The sequence below is a fragment of the Corapipo altera genome, unplaced genomic scaffold, assembly GCF_003945725.1.
Source record: "Corapipo altera isolate COAL_440 unplaced genomic scaffold, ASM394572v1 65, whole genome shotgun sequence".
In the NCBI taxonomy this organism is placed as follows: Eukaryota; Metazoa; Chordata; class Aves; order Passeriformes; family Pipridae; genus Corapipo; species Corapipo altera.
Window position 1 is genome coordinate 945000 of NW_020884891.1, and position 21305 is coordinate 966304.

The window sequence follows — 21305 nt, forward strand, 5'->3', positions numbered from 1 at the left end:
GCTCTGCTCAGTCAGAAGTTGCGTGTTCATGGCAAAAACGACTTGGTGATGGCCACATTTCCCTGTTTGCAGGTCAGGCTTCGTGACCTTGACTTCTCTGGAGCTGTTTGGATAAGCAGATTGTGCTTTCTGGGGTCCACCCTGGGGCAGAGGGGATTTAGAGGAGCCAGCAGGAGGTGAGTGGGGAAGGGGAAACATCAGACAAGTGTAGAGCAAAGGTCTGGATGGGGAACACCCAGCTAGTGTTGGAGTGTTGGCTCTGTGGCACCTGGACCCCCATCTGCCACATTTCCACGGGAATTGCAGGGTAGGGAATGCTGAGAGGAAGGATGACAAGTTGTTTTTCATGCTGCCTGATCCCTTGCCCTTCTGGTTCATGCCTCTACAATGACAACATACTCTATTTCCCACAAGAAAAAAATTAAAAAGCACATAGTGGGAATACCTTGAATAGCAGTAGTTGGCTATTTATATTTTAATTAAAAACATAAGAACAACTCTACCAATTCAGATCAAGACACCACCTGGACCTCAAGCAGAAGCAGGTGCTGAAGAACCATCAGTATATTCCAAAAAGTGTCCCAAGAGGAAGAGCCACTGTAACACTTCTCTCTCAGTACTTTCCCACTCATTAATTATTTTCAGCTCTGGGTATTTCATAAGGACAATATGGTTTTTTCTCACCAGTAACCTCTGGTCTCACATATATGGCCTTGCTCATTACACTCCTTGTATCATTTAAACTTTTGGCACCCACACAGTCCTCTGGAATTCCAACAGATCTGCCACTGAAGAACCTCCTTTTGATCCTGACTCCTAGTTCAGTTCTTCCAGACAACTTCATAATTTCTCCATTAAGTCCTCTCTCTTCCAGTCTAGAAATGAACAGCCCTATTCAATCTTCTGCACAGGTATCTTATTCCACATAGTGGGTGATTAATGTCCTTTTCATGACCCTTTTCCTGTTCTAATAGACCCTTGACCAATATTCCAGGTGTTGAAAAATCATGGATTTACACAATGGTTCAATGATGTGTACTTTTTTCGTTCTCTGTTATTTTCTTAACAGCTTCTAATGTTTGGTTTGCTTTTTTTGACTGCTCCTAAACTGGTGTTTCCCTGGAATTATCTGTCCTGACCACAGAGTCCTGCACTGGAGCAGCAGTAGGCTGCTCAGAGCTCATCATTTCCCATGTTCCACACAAGCATCACTGTGTAATCCCCCACAATGACCTCTTATCTGCTGTATCATTTTATATTTTATTTAGAAATGTATTTTAACAAGATACCTCACAATACTGGCAGCAGGATTGGATCTGAAATATTTCTTATGTGATTTTAGAATTTTAATTCTCTTTATACATTCCGTGGTTGAACAGAGTTTAGGGTATGGCTTAAAGACTATTATTTACCTTGATGGCATTAACTCATTATCAGACCATAAAGTTTGAAGGAAAACTCTCTTATCCCATTAATATATTCCTTGTAATAAATTGTGGTATCAGTTGAAGTTTATACACTTCAAAAAGAAAGAGAAATCACTGGAAAATAAAAAAAAATCTAGACTTCAAAATTGTATCTATTGATTAATAGCTACAATGGTTATAATCCAAAATTGTCAAGGAACATGCAAATACACTCCTTCTACTTTTGCTGTACCAGCAGAGAGGAAAAATAAACTTTGTATTATACTATAACAACAGTACATGGAGTGCCAAGATGGAATAAAATGACTTTGTTTCCTAAGGACACTGTGAGGGCTGTCAGGACCTTCAGCTACTCAAAAGATGCTGTCCCTACCCTGAAGCAGAAGTCACTCTTTTTTTCTGACCATTTTCCTGTTTGAATTATTGAGGTTATTTAACAGTCAATTTACTTGGTTTCAAATGATTGATCCTATGCAGGAGATTGGTGATCAAACAGAAAAAAACCCCTCGCTGAGCAACTTTTCTCCCCCCCATTTAAGACCTTATTCAGCATCCTAAGGAGCTTTGAAAGCCTCAGTTTAATAAAACACTGCCAGTTATCATTTACCAAATATTGACTGGGGAAAAAAAAAACCTCAGGAAGATAACATTGTATGATAAAGATAAGATTTTACCCAACGATAAGGCTTAGTACTAAATAAAAAGATGATGTTAAACTTTCTTCATGACACTGCAAAAGCCCTCTGAGCAGCCAGCAGTGGTGTCCCTATTAAGCTGTCAGGTCTAATTTCTAGTTCAGGGATGCTCCAAGCAAGCTGATAAAGGACAGGGCCTGCAGACATGTGAACACAGCAGCTGATCTGAGCACTCAGATATTTCAAGGTTCACGCCAAGATATCACATTCATTATGACCAAAGAGCAGGAAACAAGTTCAGCTCCAAAGCAACAATTTGCATTTCCCTCTCCTGGACAGACTCCCTGAGGAACAATCCTCTTTATTAAAGGAGATAAAGGAGCTGAGATTGGGACACACTAAAATAAAGGCTGGTACTTTGCATTTCTTTAGGAAAACAAGGCAGGTATTTGGGTATTTATTTATCTTTGCTCTTACTTGGACATGACTAAAATGTGTTGTAGAAACAGCTGGTCTATCTTCAAAGAAAATCCGAAATCATTAAGCAAGTAACACAGAAAAATAGTTAGAATATAAAATTATTAGAAGCAAGAGAATAAGTTCTTAACATCTGTAAATAAAATCTACTACAGATTTTATAGACTGTTTTTCCACCCAAAAACTTATCAAGATGAAAGAATGGCTTAAGATATACCTAATTTCTGATTCATCATCATCTCCATATTATTCAACTGCTTTAAGATTTCTATGGCCAAGTGTGAAGGGTGATCACAATTTAAAATAACAAGTGTAACGAGGAATCTTTACTCAGTGCATGTCCTGGATATACACAGGTTAGAACAAAATATCTGAATATTTTGGGCAATCTGGGCACAGAAACTGGAATAGAAATAGGGATGGTTTAACCTGCTTCATGCTACTGGGCCACTAGTAAATACTAACAATTGTAGCAGCCAGACAGGGTGACTGGAACACCTTGTCCTCTCTTCTACACCAGATTATTTGGCTAAATATATAATATACTATAACAAATATCTTTCTGTTGTGAAATTTAAGAGGTTTTCCATAGTTCCTCTACCTGTCAGTGACCAAAGTTTGCTATATTCCTATAATTTACACCTGACATTTCAATTTTCTGTGAGTGCAGTCTTTTTGCAACATGGAGAAGTTTCCAGGTTATGGATGCATTTACCGAGTTTTTGGTTTTGCTGAAGTAAAACATTGTGCAGAATTTAATTTAAAAAAAAACATTCAATTTGAGATCTTAAATAAGGACTTTTCCCCCTAGATCTGTGGTTGCTTCTCTGGGATTTCAGAGCCAGAGCTCCTGACAATCCTCCCACATCTGTTTCATCAGCTGATTATAATGTAGATCTCCGAGGAGGTAACACATTTTTGGGTGCTGGGCGTTCCTCTAACCAGCTCATTATTAAAAGAACAACTTTTTGCACCATCAGCAACTTGGCAGAGTAAACATGAAACAGTTCTTTTAAATGGGACTTGGCGTTTTGGTTAGAGAGCTCCCATTTAAGGCTTTTATCACCCACTTGAGCATAAAAGTTTGTGTTATCTTTTAAAACCTTTTAGCACAAGAAGGAATTCAGAGGGGAGCCTCATGTAAAGTGATGAATATTTGGTTTCCTGATTGTGTTGTATGATTTGTGGTGTGTTTTGGATTTCTTTTTTTTTAAACCCACAAGCCACCTGACAAGTTTTAACTTATTCTTCCAAAAGTGAGATCCCTGTGCCGATAGGGACAGAATGTGCTGTTACACTCTATTTTATAACCACCATTTACATTTCAAGTTGGAAAAAAGTCAAAAACAAACCATTCCACTTAAATACGTATTTTGATTTTAATTTCAATTTCACAGTTAAAACAACTGCAGTTTAAACCCACGACTGCTGGCGTTTTTTGAGGAAGGCATTTTTATTTTGAGCCAGTTCCACTGTCTATTCTCACCCTTGCTTTGCTGGTGCCCACTGGGAGCACAGCAGCTGCCCAGTCTGCTTTGTCCCTCTACCCAAACTAGGATACAATAATTAATTGTACCACAGCAAACCCCCCCCCTGTCCAATGCTGCTGGCAAAACCAGCCACTGCCCCGAGCCAGGAACGGAGCCAGTATTGGAAAGGAGCTTTGGGAAGTGCAAACATCCACACTGCAAGATTCTCTCCTTCAGTATTTCCCCCTCATCAACATTTCACGAATCAATTGGTACATTTGGGGTAACACACACCTCAGCATTTTGGGCAGTATTGTCACTGACTCAAAACCCTTTCTAGTTTTAACCTCTCAATCTGATAACTCTTCTGCCAGCTACATAAATTTCCTCCTGGTTCAGACAATCACATTCAGTTGGGCTGCAAATGACGTTTTAAAACACCCTTTGGTGATCTGGAAGATCATGATATGGTGATGTGGAGCATTACTTGTTTATTAGGAATAAGTTACACTTTGCACCTTCCTCCAAGGTAGGTCTAGACACACAGAGTGTATATAAAAGCCACAGAGTAAGAACAAAGTCCATGGAGCAGTGAGAGATTAAAGAGTCTTGGCTTTCACTAATTGCCTTCCCTTTCCTCATTTGCAGCAGCTTAACAAACGAGCAGTTTCTCCTCATCCCTGGATTTTGGTGTTCAAAGCCAGCAGCACTCTGGAGAGGTTCCCTGTTGTGGGACTGCTGATGATTTATGCAGGTTTGCAAGTCTACGTGGGCACAATACCAACATTTCGTGCTGTTACTTCTATCTGAATTAGCTGGTGCTTTTATGTTTATATCAGATTATTTACTGTTTCCTCAAACATTTTTCCATTTGACAAAGATGCATTTAAACACCACCAGATTGTGTTTTCCTATATTACCTTGTTCACACACAGGTAACACTTCAGCTTCCCTGCTCTGCTTTCAGCTGCCTGGTTCACTCATAACTGTTGTTTTACAGCTATTTTTATTTGTGCATTATTATATTTGTCAAGAATAGTCTCCACTTGCATAATTTCTCAGGTATTCACATACTAAAAAGCAAGTTTACTGACACAGAGACACAAAACAAGCCTCTGCCTGATGTACTGTTGCTGCATTAGTTCAGTTCTAAAGAATCTACTTTAAGACAGTTTCTTTTGTCCTGAAACAATGGAATAACACAACCCCTTCCTTCCAGCTGTGTTCTGGAGCACTTTGCAGTTCAGTTCTGCCTGGAGCACATTTCAGTGCTCAGGAAGACACATTTTCCATCTCAATTTATCTGTTACGCAGACAATTTATTCACCAAGAGTTAAACTGCTTCTCTTCAGTGAAGGGTTGTGTTAGTGCTTTGTTCTGTCCACAGTGCTGAAAGAAGTGACCTTAAGGCAGCTGGAGTTGGCAGCAACATTTTCACTCCTATTTAGTCTTTAGTCCCTTCAGTCACTGACCTACACAAATTGATACAAGTATCTTGGAATAATCATCAATATTAGGTAACTTCCCCACTACCTCTTGCTGTTAGACCAGTGAACAGGCTGGGATCTTCAGTCATAAACAGCTTCAGGCTTTAAGGCAAATTAAGAGAGGCTTAAAAACTTTTAAAGATGCTGTTTTAAGACTACCCTGTTTGCATAAAATCTTGAAGGCAACATGAGATATTTGGTAACACCCATAAGAAGAACGGTCCTTACTTGGGAGGCTGTTGTAGGTAATCAACTTGAGACATTTTTATCTCCTTTGCAGTGGAAATTGGCATTTTACTTCCACTGCATTGGTCTTCCATGCTAATTTATATCATCTGAAAAACAAGATTTATTATTTTAAGATAAAAATATTGGAATTTTTTTTTTCTTAAGTTAAAAACAGAAGGATAAATAAGAAGTGGCAAATTTCATTCACTAGGTGTCTGTCCTTGGGGATGGTTTGTGCCATACCTGGCTTCATTCACTTCTCAGCTATTCTTATCATATGTTAAAGCTACTGCTAAAAATCTGGCTTAATAATACTAACAACAATGACCACCAGCACCATTTAACTGTGTCAGAAAAGATATTTCTCCATTCCTTGCAGCTCAGCTTCTCTGTCTCTGAGGAAGATTAGCCTCAAAGTGGAAAAGAAAGTATTTTACATCAGAGAGCACAAGATGAGAATAAACTCAGTGTGGTAGAAAGAGGCAGGTGCTTTGCAGACAGTGAGAGTGGAGAGAGGGAACTCTGTTCCTCACAAGCTGCTAATTCTGTGGTCAGTGCAATTTCCACTATCACTTCTAGAACTCAACTTAGTAATTGCCTCATTATTTTAATTACAACTCAGGTGCCAACCCAACTGATCAGCCAGAAAGACACACAAGAACCTTCTACCCGTGGCCAAAGTAGAAGGTGACCATCAGGCACCTTTCCTAAATGATCCATCAGTCCATCCATCCATCTCTCCACCCATCAGCTCTGTTCCAGAGACATGGCTGGGCCTCTAAGTATCCAGTCTGGAGTTTTAGGAACTGGGAAGAGTTCTGGAAAATCATCAACTATCAATAATAAGTTTTTCTAATGACAGGAGCAGAAGAAAGAATCTTCTTTAAGCAGGAGGACTAGTTCAAACCAGTCCTGCAGGAAGCATCATACACCAAAGATCAAGAAGAATGCTAATGTGCAATCACTGAACAGGATAGGAGCCAAAACTTGATATAAGGCACGTAAGGAATAATGCTACACAATCAGCTCCTCTACACCCACAGCCTCTCTAAATTTATAAACCATCCCTACCATTGGATGGGATTGAAATGCATTTCCCATCATGGAAGGGTACCATCCAATCTGCTCTAACACAGGACCATATTGGGGCTGAGCAGACCATTCTGTTTGTTAGAAACCCACCAGAATGTGCTGGTATTTATATCTCAGAAAAGCTGTTCAGTAAACACAGTACCAAGACCCCTGATTTCACTGAATGCATAAACACGTGCAAAGAATTTCATTCTGGGATTTCGGACATGAGAGAGCTCTCTGGCAAATGAGCTTCACCACCATTCCCCCCTCCCAGCGAGTCAGACACCTTTGCACCTGGAAAAACTGTCCTGGCTTCACAGATTAGGATTTCAGAGTTGAAATGACAAATTCTGAATTTGCCTATGATAGATATTTCAAGGAAAAAATGCAGTATAGCTCCCTAGGGACAACACTTTGGTGGGCTTTTTTCCCCCCTGTGTCCTGTTTTGAGGGACAGGATTTTGAGGACGCAAATCTCACCTCTGTCCTTCAACATTTCTGTGTGGGCTTGCATTTGTTGGTGTGTGTTTTATGACTGTGGCATCTCAAGCATGTAAGAATGCCCGTTATAATTCCATTCATGCTGTAAAATCCTTTGTCAGTCTTGGAAGAAAAGTGAAAGAGAGCTACAAAGCACCAGGACAGTCTCTGTCATGGATTGTCACAAAACCTGCTCCTCCAGCCACACAAACTGAAGAGGTGATAAACCAAGAAACCAACAGATTAAAAGCATGTCAGGGTCATAACTTCTGACAAGGAAAGGAAAGGAATCTAATCCAGCCTCTCTGAGGTTGAAAAGGAATGAGACAAGCTTTATTTCCTTTCTTAATTCACTGACAATGAAAGGTGGAAGGACCTTGAGAGGTCCTGTCACACGTGTGCTCGTGCCAAGGCAGGATCAGCTACACCTAAATGCATCTTAAAGTTTGTCAATCCCTTTCTGGCAACAGCATAACCTCTGTAGGCAATCTATTGCACAGCTTAACTGTTGTCATCAGAGTATTTTCCTCAAGTTTGTCTTAAACTTCCCTTGCTGCCATTTAAGACCATTATTTCTAGAACTGTGCGGGGTAAACAGGAAGAAAAATGCTATTTCCTCTTGCAAAGACTGTAAGACATCAAATTTAATAACCTCAAAGAAATTTCCAGTTAAAAAAAAAAAACAAACCAAAACAGACTCTCTAGAAATACCTGACAGAGCACCAGACAGAGAAATCAGTCTTGGCAGGCTCTCCTCTTTGGGCAAACCTGCTGGAATTAGTCAGGGGTTGCAAAAGTGCTCAAAAGAACCCCCAATCTTGCACTTGGCCTGGAAGGTGTTTGAGTTTGCTCAAGAAGTTACCAACTGCCCTTAGGCCAGACAGGGTGTTTGGGAGCTCATTGCAGGGGACAGGTTATCTGATTACCTGGATGTTCCCTTCCTGTGGGGAGAGACCTCCACGGGACTGTTAAACCAGGAACCACCACCTTTGTTACCAAAACCCAGCAGGGGCCCCATCGTGGCACCAAAGCAGTGCTTTACTCCAACCTCTGCCTTCAAAAGGGGAAAGAACACAACATTTCATTTCAGATTTAAGATTCAGAACTTTCATAGAACCACAGAAGAGTTTGGGTTGGAAGGGACCTTAAAGCTCATCCCATTCCACCCCCTGCCATAGGCAGGGACACCTTCCACTAGCCCAGCTTTCTACAAGCCCTGTCCAACCTGGCCTTGGACACTTCCAGGGATGGGGCAGCTTCTCTGCAAAATAAGGGTCATCAGGGTGTCATAATTGCTTTTATAAATTATTACAGGAGAGAATTTAGAATTTGTTGCAGAACATCAAGTTTGTTGCCTCCAAAGACAGCGAGTAACAGTCTTACACAGCAACTCAAACCCACGGCATCATCGGAATGGGGATGATTTTTTACCCTGTGTAGTAATTTTAGACAAACAATAAAACATAATGTTGAGAATCTTCAACCTTTTTTCCTTAACTTTACAAATTATGGGTTATGTTCTATGTTCTGCACCTTACTTCTCTCACTGAGATCAATTTTGTGTTGTAATTTCTAGAAGTTACCTGGTTCTGGGATTTCTAAAATGCAAGCAAACTTTGAAAACAAGTTCTTGAATTTGAAGTAGTTTTATCACTACTCACTGGGCCAATAACTGGACAAAATACAACACAGAGGGAAAGTGAGTGAGCTGGCAGAAATTACCATGAAGGTATTTATATAGGAAAATATAGAAAAATTACAAAATAATATAGTATTGAACATAAGTGATCTGGCTAATTTTAATAAAATAAGCATATGTAATTTAGTTTCATGATTCAAATGTTTCTAGTCAGACAACACTGGAAAAGCACAGGCCAGGCTGTGTGACTTTCCTTACAGATCAGAGCAGAAATGGGGGTATTACAGAATTATCTTACCCAAAGCATTGACACAGATAAGTGACGAGGCAACTTCACGGTGGCTCAGACTCAAACCAGTTTTGGTTTGTAACCCTGGTGTTGTTTTGAGTCGATGGCAACAAACATCAGTCTTGTGCAAGCATTTTACAGGGGGAATTCTGGGTATAAATCAGGAAGAAGGTGCTTTGTAGGGTGGAGTTAAACTTCAAAGGCAGTGAAATAAAGACCAGTCATCACTACACCTAACAGCTGTCCCTCTATTGTAATTAAACAGGACACTAATTTCCAAGTGTTATGACATTTGATCAGCTGCATGAAAACAATAATAGTAATAAGAATGATAAGCATCATCACCAAAGTCATGAGAACGAGCCAAGATCCCATGGCCAGTTCTTCTAAAAGTTGTTACAGACAAGTCGTTCCAGAGCATAAAGACTGTCCAAAATATTTCCTTGGAACATCTCCTGATAAATTTCTTTCTTTAAAGAGAAACTTTGTGAAGAATCCCACTGTTCCTACTCACCAAGTGGAACAACAACTATCCTCTGCCATTGTATTGCACCTGTTTATCCCTGTAAAGATTGGAAATAATTTTCTCTTTTTAGTCAGGACACATTCATTAAAAATTGTCATTTTGCACCACATTACAGGAGGCAGAGCAAGTAAGGGTAAATGATTGATTCACTACAGCTCATAAATACTATTGCAACTGCAGACCCTGAATAAGATTCCTCACTTTTATTCTCTGATTTTTACACCACTTTCCTTTACCACCTAAAAAACTGAGTTAGATAAATCCATTAATTATTTCTGCAGTACAGGAATTCTATAAACTGTCCTTCAGTAAATGAGTGTTTTAAACCTATCCTCAGACCTTTTGAGTAAAACTTTAAAACAATAAAAATGTGACAGAAACGTAAAAAAAAAGGGGAAAAAAACCCAAACAAACAAAAATCAAACAAAAAACCAACCAAACAAAAACAGCAATAACAAAAAAACCCCACAAAAACAAACAAACAAACAAACAAAAACAATCAAAACCTCCAAAAAGTACAGGTTTTGAGGTATTTGGGGTGAAAAAGAAAGGATGAATCCATGGACCTCAGCAGTCCCTCCTGTGGGTTTTGTGTCTTTTCCTCACACATTCCCAATTCTTCCAGCACATGTAATAGCTGGTTATTTGAAGCCAATTTCTTTTGTTGTGAGGTTTTGTATGTTTATTTTTCAGAGAGCCACTTCCACCCAGCACAAAAAACACCAGTGATATCCTTACTGCTGGTTAGGAAAGGCTGTTCCGAGGAGTCCTTGGAAAAGCCAGGTATCTGTTACATTCCAACCGTATTCCATAAGGATAAAAACAGTTACAGAGAAGAATTGTTAGAGGAAATCATTAGTTTTGAGTGCAGAGATGCAACAAAGGTTACTGCCTGAATTCCAGGAGCTACCCTCCCATGGAGAAAATTCCCTCTCAGGAGAAAGAGAGGAATGCAGTCAGGAGGAGCCGCAAGAATCTCCCGGCTTGGTCCATGTCACCAGCCAAAAATGCTTCTGCACATTCTTCACACGTGTCCATCCCTCCCTTGGATGTACCTGCAGCAGGAATTGGGCAGGAACAGTGCCTGGCAGGAAGGAGGTGCTTTCTCAAAAAAAAAAAAAAAAAAAGCTTTTTTAAAATTATTTTAAAGAACAGCCAATTAACCTCCCTTCCACATATTCCTGCCAAACAGTGACAGGAAGGAATTTTCCTGTGAACTTGGTCTTATCTTCAAGGCCCCTAATTTGGCAAAACAATTACTTCCAACTGCTTCCTAACAATCCCCAATTAATTAATTTTTTTCCTCTATTCTTCTGTGCACAGCAGCCAAATGGGAGCCCCAGCAGCAGGAGCATTTGCACTGGATGGGATGTGCTGTTTCCCACACTTTACACTGCTGCTATATTTGTTATTTAGAACAAACCCAGATTGTTCCTGGAACTGTGCCTATAGAAACTCCTGCTGTAATGTGTTTGTATGATCTATAATTATAGGCAAGCTGCAACCTGTCCACAGCCACGGCAGAACAAGTTGCATTATCAAACACATAAACCAGTCCCTGGATTAACTATTCCATCTGATAAATTCCCTTTCTTCAGCAGCTAATGCCAGAGGAATTAAATGAACACAGGCTGCACTTTTGAGCTTCTGTGGAAAAGAAACATATAATATTCCAAACCAGTAAAAGGACATTTAAAACTCCTGAATATTCCCTGATGCAGCAGGGGTGTCAAGGCACTGGGGCTGAAGATGAAGCCAAGATTAGTTAATGTCGGGCATTTGCATTTGAAAATACTTGTGTAAAACCACAAACAAGATGTAGGAACAACCGTGGTCCTCACCTGCCAAGGGAGTCACAGCACCCCAGCAGCTGAGCCTATGTACACAAATATAAACTGTAAAACTTGGTTATAATCCGAGCAAACAACAGATCATTATAGGTTTTAATCTAAGTGCTGTGTCAAGATAAATGATTAGGACGGTCTTAGTACCTGCAGGGAGAAAAATCTTTATAGAAATAACATTTTATTTAATCAGAAGAGTGGAGTTGAAAGGTTTAATTATTAGAATGAGAAAGGTTTAGTTATTAGAATTACTCTGATGCACTTTGCACACAGACTTTAATACCATTTCATACACAGTATTTTATATTTTTTTGACATCAAACACCTAAACAACTATTTTCTCAATAAAAATTGTAAATACATGCCAGTAATTTTCTATTAATGCATTCTTTTATTCAAGGCAGCAAGTTATCAAGAAGAATTTTTAAATCATTGTAATACTTATGAATACTTTTAATCCCATCTATTAAATATCTCTTTCATGTGTGATGTCTGAGACAGATTTATAAAACCTTGCTTCAATACTATCTAATCTTTTGCTTACATGCCATTGTATAACCTGTTGCTACACATACACCATAGGAACTCAGATAAAAGGATTCTGATGGGATTTTTGGATTTTCATTCCCATTTATTCTGGAGCTGAGCCAGAATATGACTTGTAAAGCCACTGCATCTGAAGTGCAGAGGCACAGGCAGGGCAGGATCTGGTGTTGCAGTCTGCCATTCTATATTTTTTTTCTTTACAAATCTTATTTTAGATGAAATCCAAAAACCTAAAAGATGAATTTTGCAGTTATAACTGGATGTGGTCAAAGGCACACCAGCACAGCTGGTGCCACTGAAATGAGGTGCAGATGGCAGAGATCTTACAAAGCAGTCTTACAAAATTTGGTGGAAAAACTACACAATCTGCCCTGTCAACTCACCCAGGGCATTCCTGCACATGTGGGGAAACTACTTCTGCTTTCTCATATCTGATAACTTCCAGTTTGTAACTCCAGCAATATTTTATACGTGTGAATTAAATATTTTTCTTTAATCTTGCTGTACACTTATAATCAGTGCAAGAAATAATTATGCAGTATTTTCATGTGGAGTTCCCATAGGGTTTTGTGTTTGCTATTACATCATGACATTATTAAAGATCATACAAGAAGTTAGTGAATGCTGGTATCTTGTACTGACTGATAAAGGGAGGAGGAAAAGGAGGACTGATAAAGGAGGAGGAAGTAAATGAAAAGTTCCTTCCTGAGGTCACTGTGATTCTAAGGGCATTGCAGACATGTTTGACATTTAATTTTTCACAGAGAAATTCCAAAAGAATTGCAAAGTAGTCCCTCAATTCTGAGCTCTTACAGCTCCAGCTCTTTCTTCCAGACTCTGTGGATACAGAAAGCTACACAGGAAAATAACTCCATCATGCACCTCATTTTTTAAAATGAAAATTTTCTGGTGTTACTTTGAAGGAACTCTGCCTTGTATTTTAATATTAATGACATTTGAACTAATATAGGAAGTATAACGTGTGTCATTTCACTAGAGAATGTTACTTAATTACAAATACACCCAATTATCTCTTAATAGCATGAGTTTCTGTTTATGAGCATGGCTAATGCTGTACATTTAGTACAGCCAGATTTATTCCAAACATTAACAACACCTCAATATGTAAAGTATTATCAGCCAGTCCCACAGAAAACCCCCCTGTTTGAGTGTGCCAGCTGGTAGGTGTGACAGATCCATCATTAGAATGGTAAGACAGCAAAGATTCTCAGCTGATAGGAAAATGTGTTTGTAGGGGATGAGGCTTTTTTCTCTCGAGTTCTGTTATGAACTCCAGGTTATTCAAGGTAAAACCTTTCTATCTGCTGCCTGCACTGTGTTGTGAAGTGCAGAATTCCAAGTCCCAGTGGTAAACTATCCCTTCTCACGTAACAGGCTCCAGGCAAAGCTGATCCAGCTCATCACAGCGGCTTCAGCTGGGGGACTTTTGATGTCCCTCTCCTATGATGTGTAAACATGTAAATATAAATGTATGTATGTGTAAATACGAATTTATAAAATAGCTTAGGCAAATTGTTTTCTGCAATACTCCTTTCTCCCCATCACAGCCTCCTGCAGAGTGATCTTCTCACCACTGTCCTCTGAGTGTTCTCAAACCCAAGGGGGCACGTTGTGACCTCAGGGATGTGGCACTAAATACTGAGTAACTGCCATGGAGTCCATGGAATTACTCCCCTCAGAAAAATTTAGGTGAAGAATTTTCCCTGTTCTTTTCCCATTCCTTTCCATTCCCTCACCAATCCAGCGAGGACAGGGAATTCTTTCTGAGTAGATTTTATGCCACAGCTAAAAATGTCTTGTTCTCCTGGTACACCCAGAGTAATTAACACTACATTCCAGTTGATATATGTACTATAAGATCAACAAACAAACTAAAAGCCCACCTCCCACATTCCTGCACCCCAGCAGTGCCAAAGCTATCCTGGTTTTTTGGAATAATTCTGCTCAGAGGGTTCCCATGCACAGGGACAGTGAGCACTGCCCTTTGTGAAGGCACATTTAGATAGAAGGTCACTGAAGATAATTCTGCTTATGAAGAAGGCTGTTGCTTTGAGTCAACCAATTTTATAATTATGTGTTACTCTTCAGGTGGAATTTTGGATGTTATTTTCTTTGATATCTTTATGACTCATGCTTCAGTTGAGCAAAGCAAGCTTCAATTTGCCAATGCAAGTGTGTACAAATTTGAAACTGGTTAGGTTGGGTGTGTCTGCCTATAGAAACACACATTTTCTCCTAGTTTTCAATGAGTGTTACTGGTGCTAAATTATCTGGCTACATCTTAGCTGAATTTAAGTATTTCATAGTTTGAATACCAGTCTTTAAAAGTGAATTCAACTAGGTAATTGCTGAGGTTCAGAAAAGGAAAACTGCATTAATTATGGAAAAAAACCAGTGGGTGAGTAAGAAGTCGTTTACCTTGGTCAGGTCACAGAGGTTATACAACCAGTTGGCATCACCACATCTGTTGGATATGCAGGCCCACTTTCCTCACACAGCCTATGGAAAGCAGGGGACAAATTAAATGTTCTTCATTTGAGAGAATGAAGAAATTATTCTTTTTGTTTTCCTTCGGGCTTCGTTTGCAAAGCTTGGAGCGAACCTGTTCCCTCTTTACCATTCTGCAAAGACACAGAGCACAGGGGAGCACAGCCCACAGCCCATTCCTGCTGTGATGTGGAACATTTCCAGCATCATTTACAGGGATTCATAGTCCATTTTATGTACATGTTATAGTACAAGTCAGATAAACTCATGAAAAAATACAGTTTGCATTTAAATGTAGGTAACTCTCCCCAGTGCATTTCCTGGTACTAGAGAAGTCCTATTTTATCATTCACTTGCATATTGTATGAGAAAAACAAGGCTTACAAATCAATATTTCAATGTACCAATTCACTGCTTTGCAATATAGTTTGTTTATTATTCACAAATGTATAAATATGTGGAAATTAATTGCAACATTTGCTTTCTCAAAATAAATATGTTTTTTCATCTACCAATCCAAATGTTTCCAAAGAACTGATTAATATCGTCTCTAAAACTGTGATTATGTCAATAAACATAAAGCAAGATATTGGACTAAGTATGACTCCCAACTGTGAGTGATTTATAGTGATAAAAATACACAGATGCCATCTGTACCAACAGAAGAACACTCGTCACAAATTTGTCTTATGGTAACACTCTGCTCTCATTTATACTGAAACGAGCACTATTCCTTTTCAAATGGTACTGACAGTAAAATATGGCCACTTTTCACATGAATAACCCACGAGAGGGAGAAATGTGCTGAAAACCATGAATTGAACTACTTATTTGACTCACTCCAGGCCTCCAGGATGGATCGTTGAATGCTCCCCGAACATTAAGCTCAGACTAGCTAAGCTGGCTCAGTATCTGCTCCACACTAAGAGGTTTTTTTGGGTGTAACACCCCTTACCTCTCGCAGAGCAAATCAAAACACAAAAATACCTCAGCCAAAATGGCCAAAGCTTCAGGATCAGAACCCAGCCTAAGTCATTAGTCAGCCTTCATCAGCCTGTCTGATGCTTGGCAGCATCTTTGCCAGTTCAGCATTAAGCAAGAAGGCCATGGGGTATGGACCAGGGAAAGCAGGGCAGGCAGTGAGCACACAGTGATAAATATCAGTCAACTTCAAATGCTGACAGTGAGATCAAAAGAAAAGGAGGATTTAAATAAAACCTGCACAGGGAGAGCTTTCATTAGCAGCAGTTGCAGAAACAAAGATGTGATACCCAAAGCATTATTAATTTCTAACCGTGCACCAGATACTGAGAGTTTGAGCCTGGGGAGGGGTTACCATCATCATTATCATTTATTCCCAAGAGCAATAAACCCATGGCAAGTGCAGGAGGCAGGGGGTGCCCCCTGAGGATGCAGAGCCCCAGCTGTGCTGCCTCTGTCTCACATCCCAGCTCTGCCCCAGCTCTGACTGCCCCTGGATGTGCTGGGGAAGGCAAATAACACTCCCACAGCCCTTTAAAAAATATTTTTTACTAGCAGTGGCCTTAAAGTACCCCTACCTTGGGTTCTAAAATATGGCAAGCATGTATTTGTAAAGCTGTATTTGTTTCTGATTTTTGTTCTACCACTGTGCTTCCACCCCCACTTCTGTCAGTGCTCCAGCCCTGCAAAATTTCCTTTGTATCAGAAAGCTGACAGATTTAGCTCCTGAACACTTCAAGCCAGTTTTCCTGTTGAAATTTAGGAAAACAGAACAGCTGTCATTCAACCATACTTTGCAAGTAGCAAGCCTGTTCACTTTCAAATGTTTATTCCCTCGAAATCAACACTTAAATGACATGTCCTACTGACATGGCATAAAAACCACATTCTGAGCTGACAGACATGTGGAACAAACATGTGCCAGAGCCTGGGGTTCCAGAGTTCTCACACATCTGATCTCAGGGACGTGTTTAATGTCTCTTTCTTTAGTGTTTTAAACTGTGCAGAGCTTTTCGGCCCAGTGATCACTCTTAGTCAGGTTATGAATTTACCTTCTTGCAGTGAGACTTCAGGATAATTCCACCTGAAGCAACTCACTGCACAGGTCCAGCCACAGGAATGGAGGAACAGTGACTTGCCTCAAGCTGAATGGTTCAATCTGCTTATTCCATGCAGATTTTATGATTCTGGTGTCCCTCAGGACCTTTCTGGGATGCTACACTCAAATTCAAGATCTTTTTCCTCCTTAACCAAACTGTGAGATCAAGAAGCCTCCCCTTACCAGCTGGGCAGGGGGGATTTGTTCATGAGCTCACTTGTTCATAATTTGGCATCACTGTGAAGTCCTCACTAAATCTTCTGAAATGAAGGGCCACACAAAATCCCATTTATCAAGGACACAGTTAAAACTCAGTTCTTAGTAACTTTTCCCATAAGAAATCAACCATTTTTTAGATTCCATAGAACTACCACAGAAATTAAAAATAAATTTACTGTACTACACACTAGACAACCCCCAGTAGTTTAGTTTCCATCATTTAAGCCTTGCTGAATTCTAGGGGGTGGATTTTGAATTCCAACTTTGATGCTGCTCGGTACATTAGCAGATTTTCCATACCAGCCAAATTCCATTTATGTGCCAGCAAGACATGCAAAAGTGGCTGATCTGAAATTATTTTCCCTAATGACACTTTCTTTCTGGATGCAAATATAAATTGTGTCTAAAGGCGTATCTGTTAAATGCAATGACATGGCTTGATAGGAGTAGACACGATAACTACAATCCTAAATTAAATAACTGCTCATGAAAATTCTATGAAAATGCAGTCCTGGTCTTTAATATTCCATGTTCACCTGCCAGCAACCAGCACTATGGGCATTCCTCTGCTGGTTTTAAAGTCAAAATAGTGCAATGTTCATTCTAAAGCAGAAAGAATTCACTCTTAGCATGACTGACTGTGGGGTTTTGCTAATATTAATGGCAAAAAAACCCCAGCAAGCACTAGACAGTTCTCTAAATGTGCCTATGTGTATGTTCTACTGTTTAAGTCAAAGTTGCATTTTTTTTTATGCTGTCCATGCTGCAAAATACTTTAATCTAAACTATTTTCTCTTGGGAAAAGTGATAGAAGTTTGCTTCAGGTATTTGCACGTACTAATACCCCCATACTGAAAACAACACAGCAGGAATTAAATTAAATATGTGACAAAGACTGGAAAAAAATGCCGATTTTACATTATTTGTTACAAATCTATGGAGATAAACTGTATCCATGTACCAACAGTTTTCATGCTTTCATACTCCCAAATTAACAGGAGCACGTGTCCTAAATATCTCTGTGTTCAGGGTCAGGCTGGATGGGGCTCTGAGCACCTTGGACTAGTGGAAGGTGTCCCTGCCCATGGCAGGGGGTGGAAGGAGATGATCTTTAGGATCCCTTCCAACCCAAACCAGCCTGGGATTCTGTGATTCCATACAGGAAAGAACAGACACACGAAAATAAATGTCCCACTGCAATTTCCACTTAAAACAACTCATAGGGCGAAGAATAAACGAGGTTAACAGTTTGTTTCTGTCTTCTGGTAAAGCAAACCAAAGGCAATAATTTGCTGATCTATACAACCCTATTTTAGAACTAACTGTGGGTGTGTAATTCCTTGCTGTTGTCAGAGGTTTTACTGCTTGGTCCCACATTTTGTGCCCGTTTCCCATCCCCTCTCACCGCTCCCTTCCCAGCTCCTCCAGCCCTCACCTTCCTTCCACCAACGGCCACTCCTCGTGCTTCTGCTTCCAATCTGACAATCCCCATCTAATTGAAAGAAAAATACCAAATCAAAGGCCCAGCCCAGGAGTGAGTGTGCCATATGGCTGCCAGCTGGGAATGTGTGTGTGACCGGCGTGGCAGGGACAGGGACAAACAGCCCCGTCACAGAGGGACAGGTGCTGTGGGACGGGAGCCAAGAGCCCGGGCTTCAAACACCCCCTTGCTGAGCAACCCCACATGAAAGCAGCAGGAATTGTTCCCCCATTTTACAAAGGAGGCGACTGGGAGGTTGGGTGAGAACCCTTTTGGAAGGAGCTGGGAAGGAATCCCTGTGTCTGGTGTGGCAAAACCGATTTCCATCCCCTGACGGAACAAATCTCATCCAGCCGGGGCTGTGCAGGCTCTTCCACTGCCACCACCAGCTCAGTGTTAATGTTTGGCTCATCACAAACTGTGGCAGGTTTTCTGGGAACATTTGGCTCAGGGGGACTTGCCTCTGTCCCCGTGTTTTTGTTGGGATTGAGACCACACACTTTTCAACATGTGATGCTGTTTCCCCCACGGTTCAATAGAAGCAAAGTGTCATCAGGAAATATGGAAAGGGGAGGGTAAGAGGAACATGGGTCTGAATATGGTGATAAGTGGGTGATAAGAGAATATATCAAAATATATCAAATTGAGAGTCCTCCTGTGTGGGAAAAACAAGGAGCAAATGGCCCCAAAGGCACTGAGGGCAGGGACAGGTAAGAGAGAAGGAGACTTGAGCCATGCAAAAAGGAGTGTCCAAAAGAGGAAACCATGTGCAGATTAATGCAGGGAGGTTGTAAGAGAAAACAGTGTGGGCAGGATAGGGGGAAAGGAATGCACTGGATTCCTGGGACAGTGAAAGAATGAGGAAGCAACAAAGGACATTAACAAGGAGGGGAAGGAGATGCAGCTCAGCACATCCTGATTTGTATGACTGCACAGAAACCAGCCCTAAGAAACCACAAGGAGGCCAGAACTTGGAATCATGTTTTAACAATTAAGCAGACCTTCGAAAGTAAATTTAAAAATAATCACAACGATCACGTTTTTCCAGACACACAAAATCCATAAAACACGCCAAAATTACTTTCATTAAAATATATACCTTAGAGTCAGCCCTGTTGGGATTATTTGAATTTACAGAACCAGAATTGTCTGCCTTTGAATGTTACAAAACTTTCGAAGTGCCTGAATGGACACATTCACATTCAGTCCTGGAGGATATGCTGAGTGTCTTGGACATTTACAACACTATTTCACCTTCTGTTTTAGACACCAAGCGTTTAAAGCGGTGTAAGAGCTGTTGGAGTCAGAGATCGCTGAAATCCTGGGGAAAACCTGATTTTGGGAGTGACGTCAGAGTGGCCGCCGGTAGGAAAGTGAGAGAACAGCTCTCTCTGCTGGTGCTTTCCTGAAAAAATGCTGCTGGAGTAGGGCTGGATCAAAGCTGGAGGTAGAAATGCACCCGGGATAATACACTGTATTCCAAGCTCCAAGAATTAAGCTCCAGAACTGTCCCAACTAATCAAATAAGGGCATCAGAGAGCTGCCACACTGTACTCAGAACTGCACCCGCACCACCTGAGCATCTTGTCTTTACGGTCCAGGAGCCAATCCTTAAGGAAAAAGTATAAGGAACCAGTCAGACTATACTCTTTTCTCATACTAAAACCTCCACCTTGGGTGAACAAGTACTGCCTTCGACTTCTTCTAAAGCACCACGCTGACAATTGACTGCTTTTTAAGTGAAATAGTGAATAATCATCCTGCATTTACTTCCAATCACTTCTCCATAAACCAACCATTATATCCAACCCCCCCTTCTAAGTCCATGGGAAATCCACCCCTTGGTTCAGTTGGAACAGAAACTCACCACCAAAGCTAATTTAAAATAAATTCTGAATAAAACATCCCCACACTTTGGATGTCTTTCCCAAACCGAATTTGAGATCAGTTTGAATTTGGCTTTCCTTGGCTGTACCTGTGCTTTGCCTACCCTGCAAGTCAGGCCTGGCTGTGAAAGCCCCTGATGTAGCTGCATTCCCAAAAGGGTAAGGCACAATCCAACAATCTGCAGGAAATTCATGTAGTAAAGGACCAAACTGTAAGAGATTAATTAATGACCATGGTACAAATTAATCATTAGTCTTTTCTGCAATTTTCATGATTTTTCACACTTGAAATTACTTCTTATCTTACAATTCAAACACAAAAGAGGAAACATTTTCTCAATACCAAAAGTATGGCTCTGCCCCCCCCGTTGATTTGATACTCTAACAAAAACTCCTGCAGCTACCTGTAGTAAGTATTACAATTATTATTTGGTGTCAGTGCAAGCTTTCTCTTTTTTGAGATATTATGGTTAGGGTTTAAGTGTTTAGAAGTTATTTTATTTTGAATTTATTTTGGAATCGGAGTCTTGGGCATGAGCTTAGATAAGTGCAGGCTTTCTATTTTGGAGGCACGTGTTACTTCACTGTCTGTCAAAAAACAGCCTTGGCAATGTGTAAGTGCTACATGTGCAGGGTTCTTTTTTTTTTAAGATGAGATTTTTATTCAGTATTCCCAGAGGCAACTCTCACTTTGGTCAGCTGCAGTACCTGTGATCCCCCAGTTATCCTGCAACCCATGGGTTACAGAAGGACAGAGTTTGGTCAAAGGCAGGCATGGTACTAAAATCCACATGCAAGCAGGCTGGCTTTGCTGTGCTAAGCATTCCCAAAAGAATTCTAAAAACCAAGCAAAAAGAAATAGGATTTGTTCTGTACCTTCAGGGATAGGAGATGACTCATTCAAAGAAACACCATCAGCAGTGATAGAAGCAGCTCTTGTCATAATTTTCTGCTCCAAATAAGCAAAACTCCATCTCTGGATGACTGGAAGGATTCCTGCTTTATGGGGTT

At 40.4% G+C, this 21305-nt stretch overlaps 1 long non-coding RNA gene across 3 annotated transcripts; it reads right to left on the reverse strand.

The window, feature by feature from the left end:
- Nucleotides 1–3930: 3930 nt before the first annotated feature.
- Nucleotides 3931–21305, reverse strand: LOC113948098. Of its 3 annotated transcripts, XR_003527993.1 has the most exons (6): nt 21171–21305; nt 20384–20504; nt 14561–14641; nt 11573–11626; nt 8204–8331; nt 3931–5830 (listed from the first exon to the last, which is right to left on the reverse strand). It is a non-coding gene; the product is annotated as an uncharacterized LOC113948098 (long non-coding RNA). The 3 variants fall into 3 exon arrangements; XR_003527994.1 differs by lacking the exon at nt 11573–11626 and having other exon boundaries at nt 20384–20473; XR_003527992.1 differs by lacking the exon at nt 11573–11626.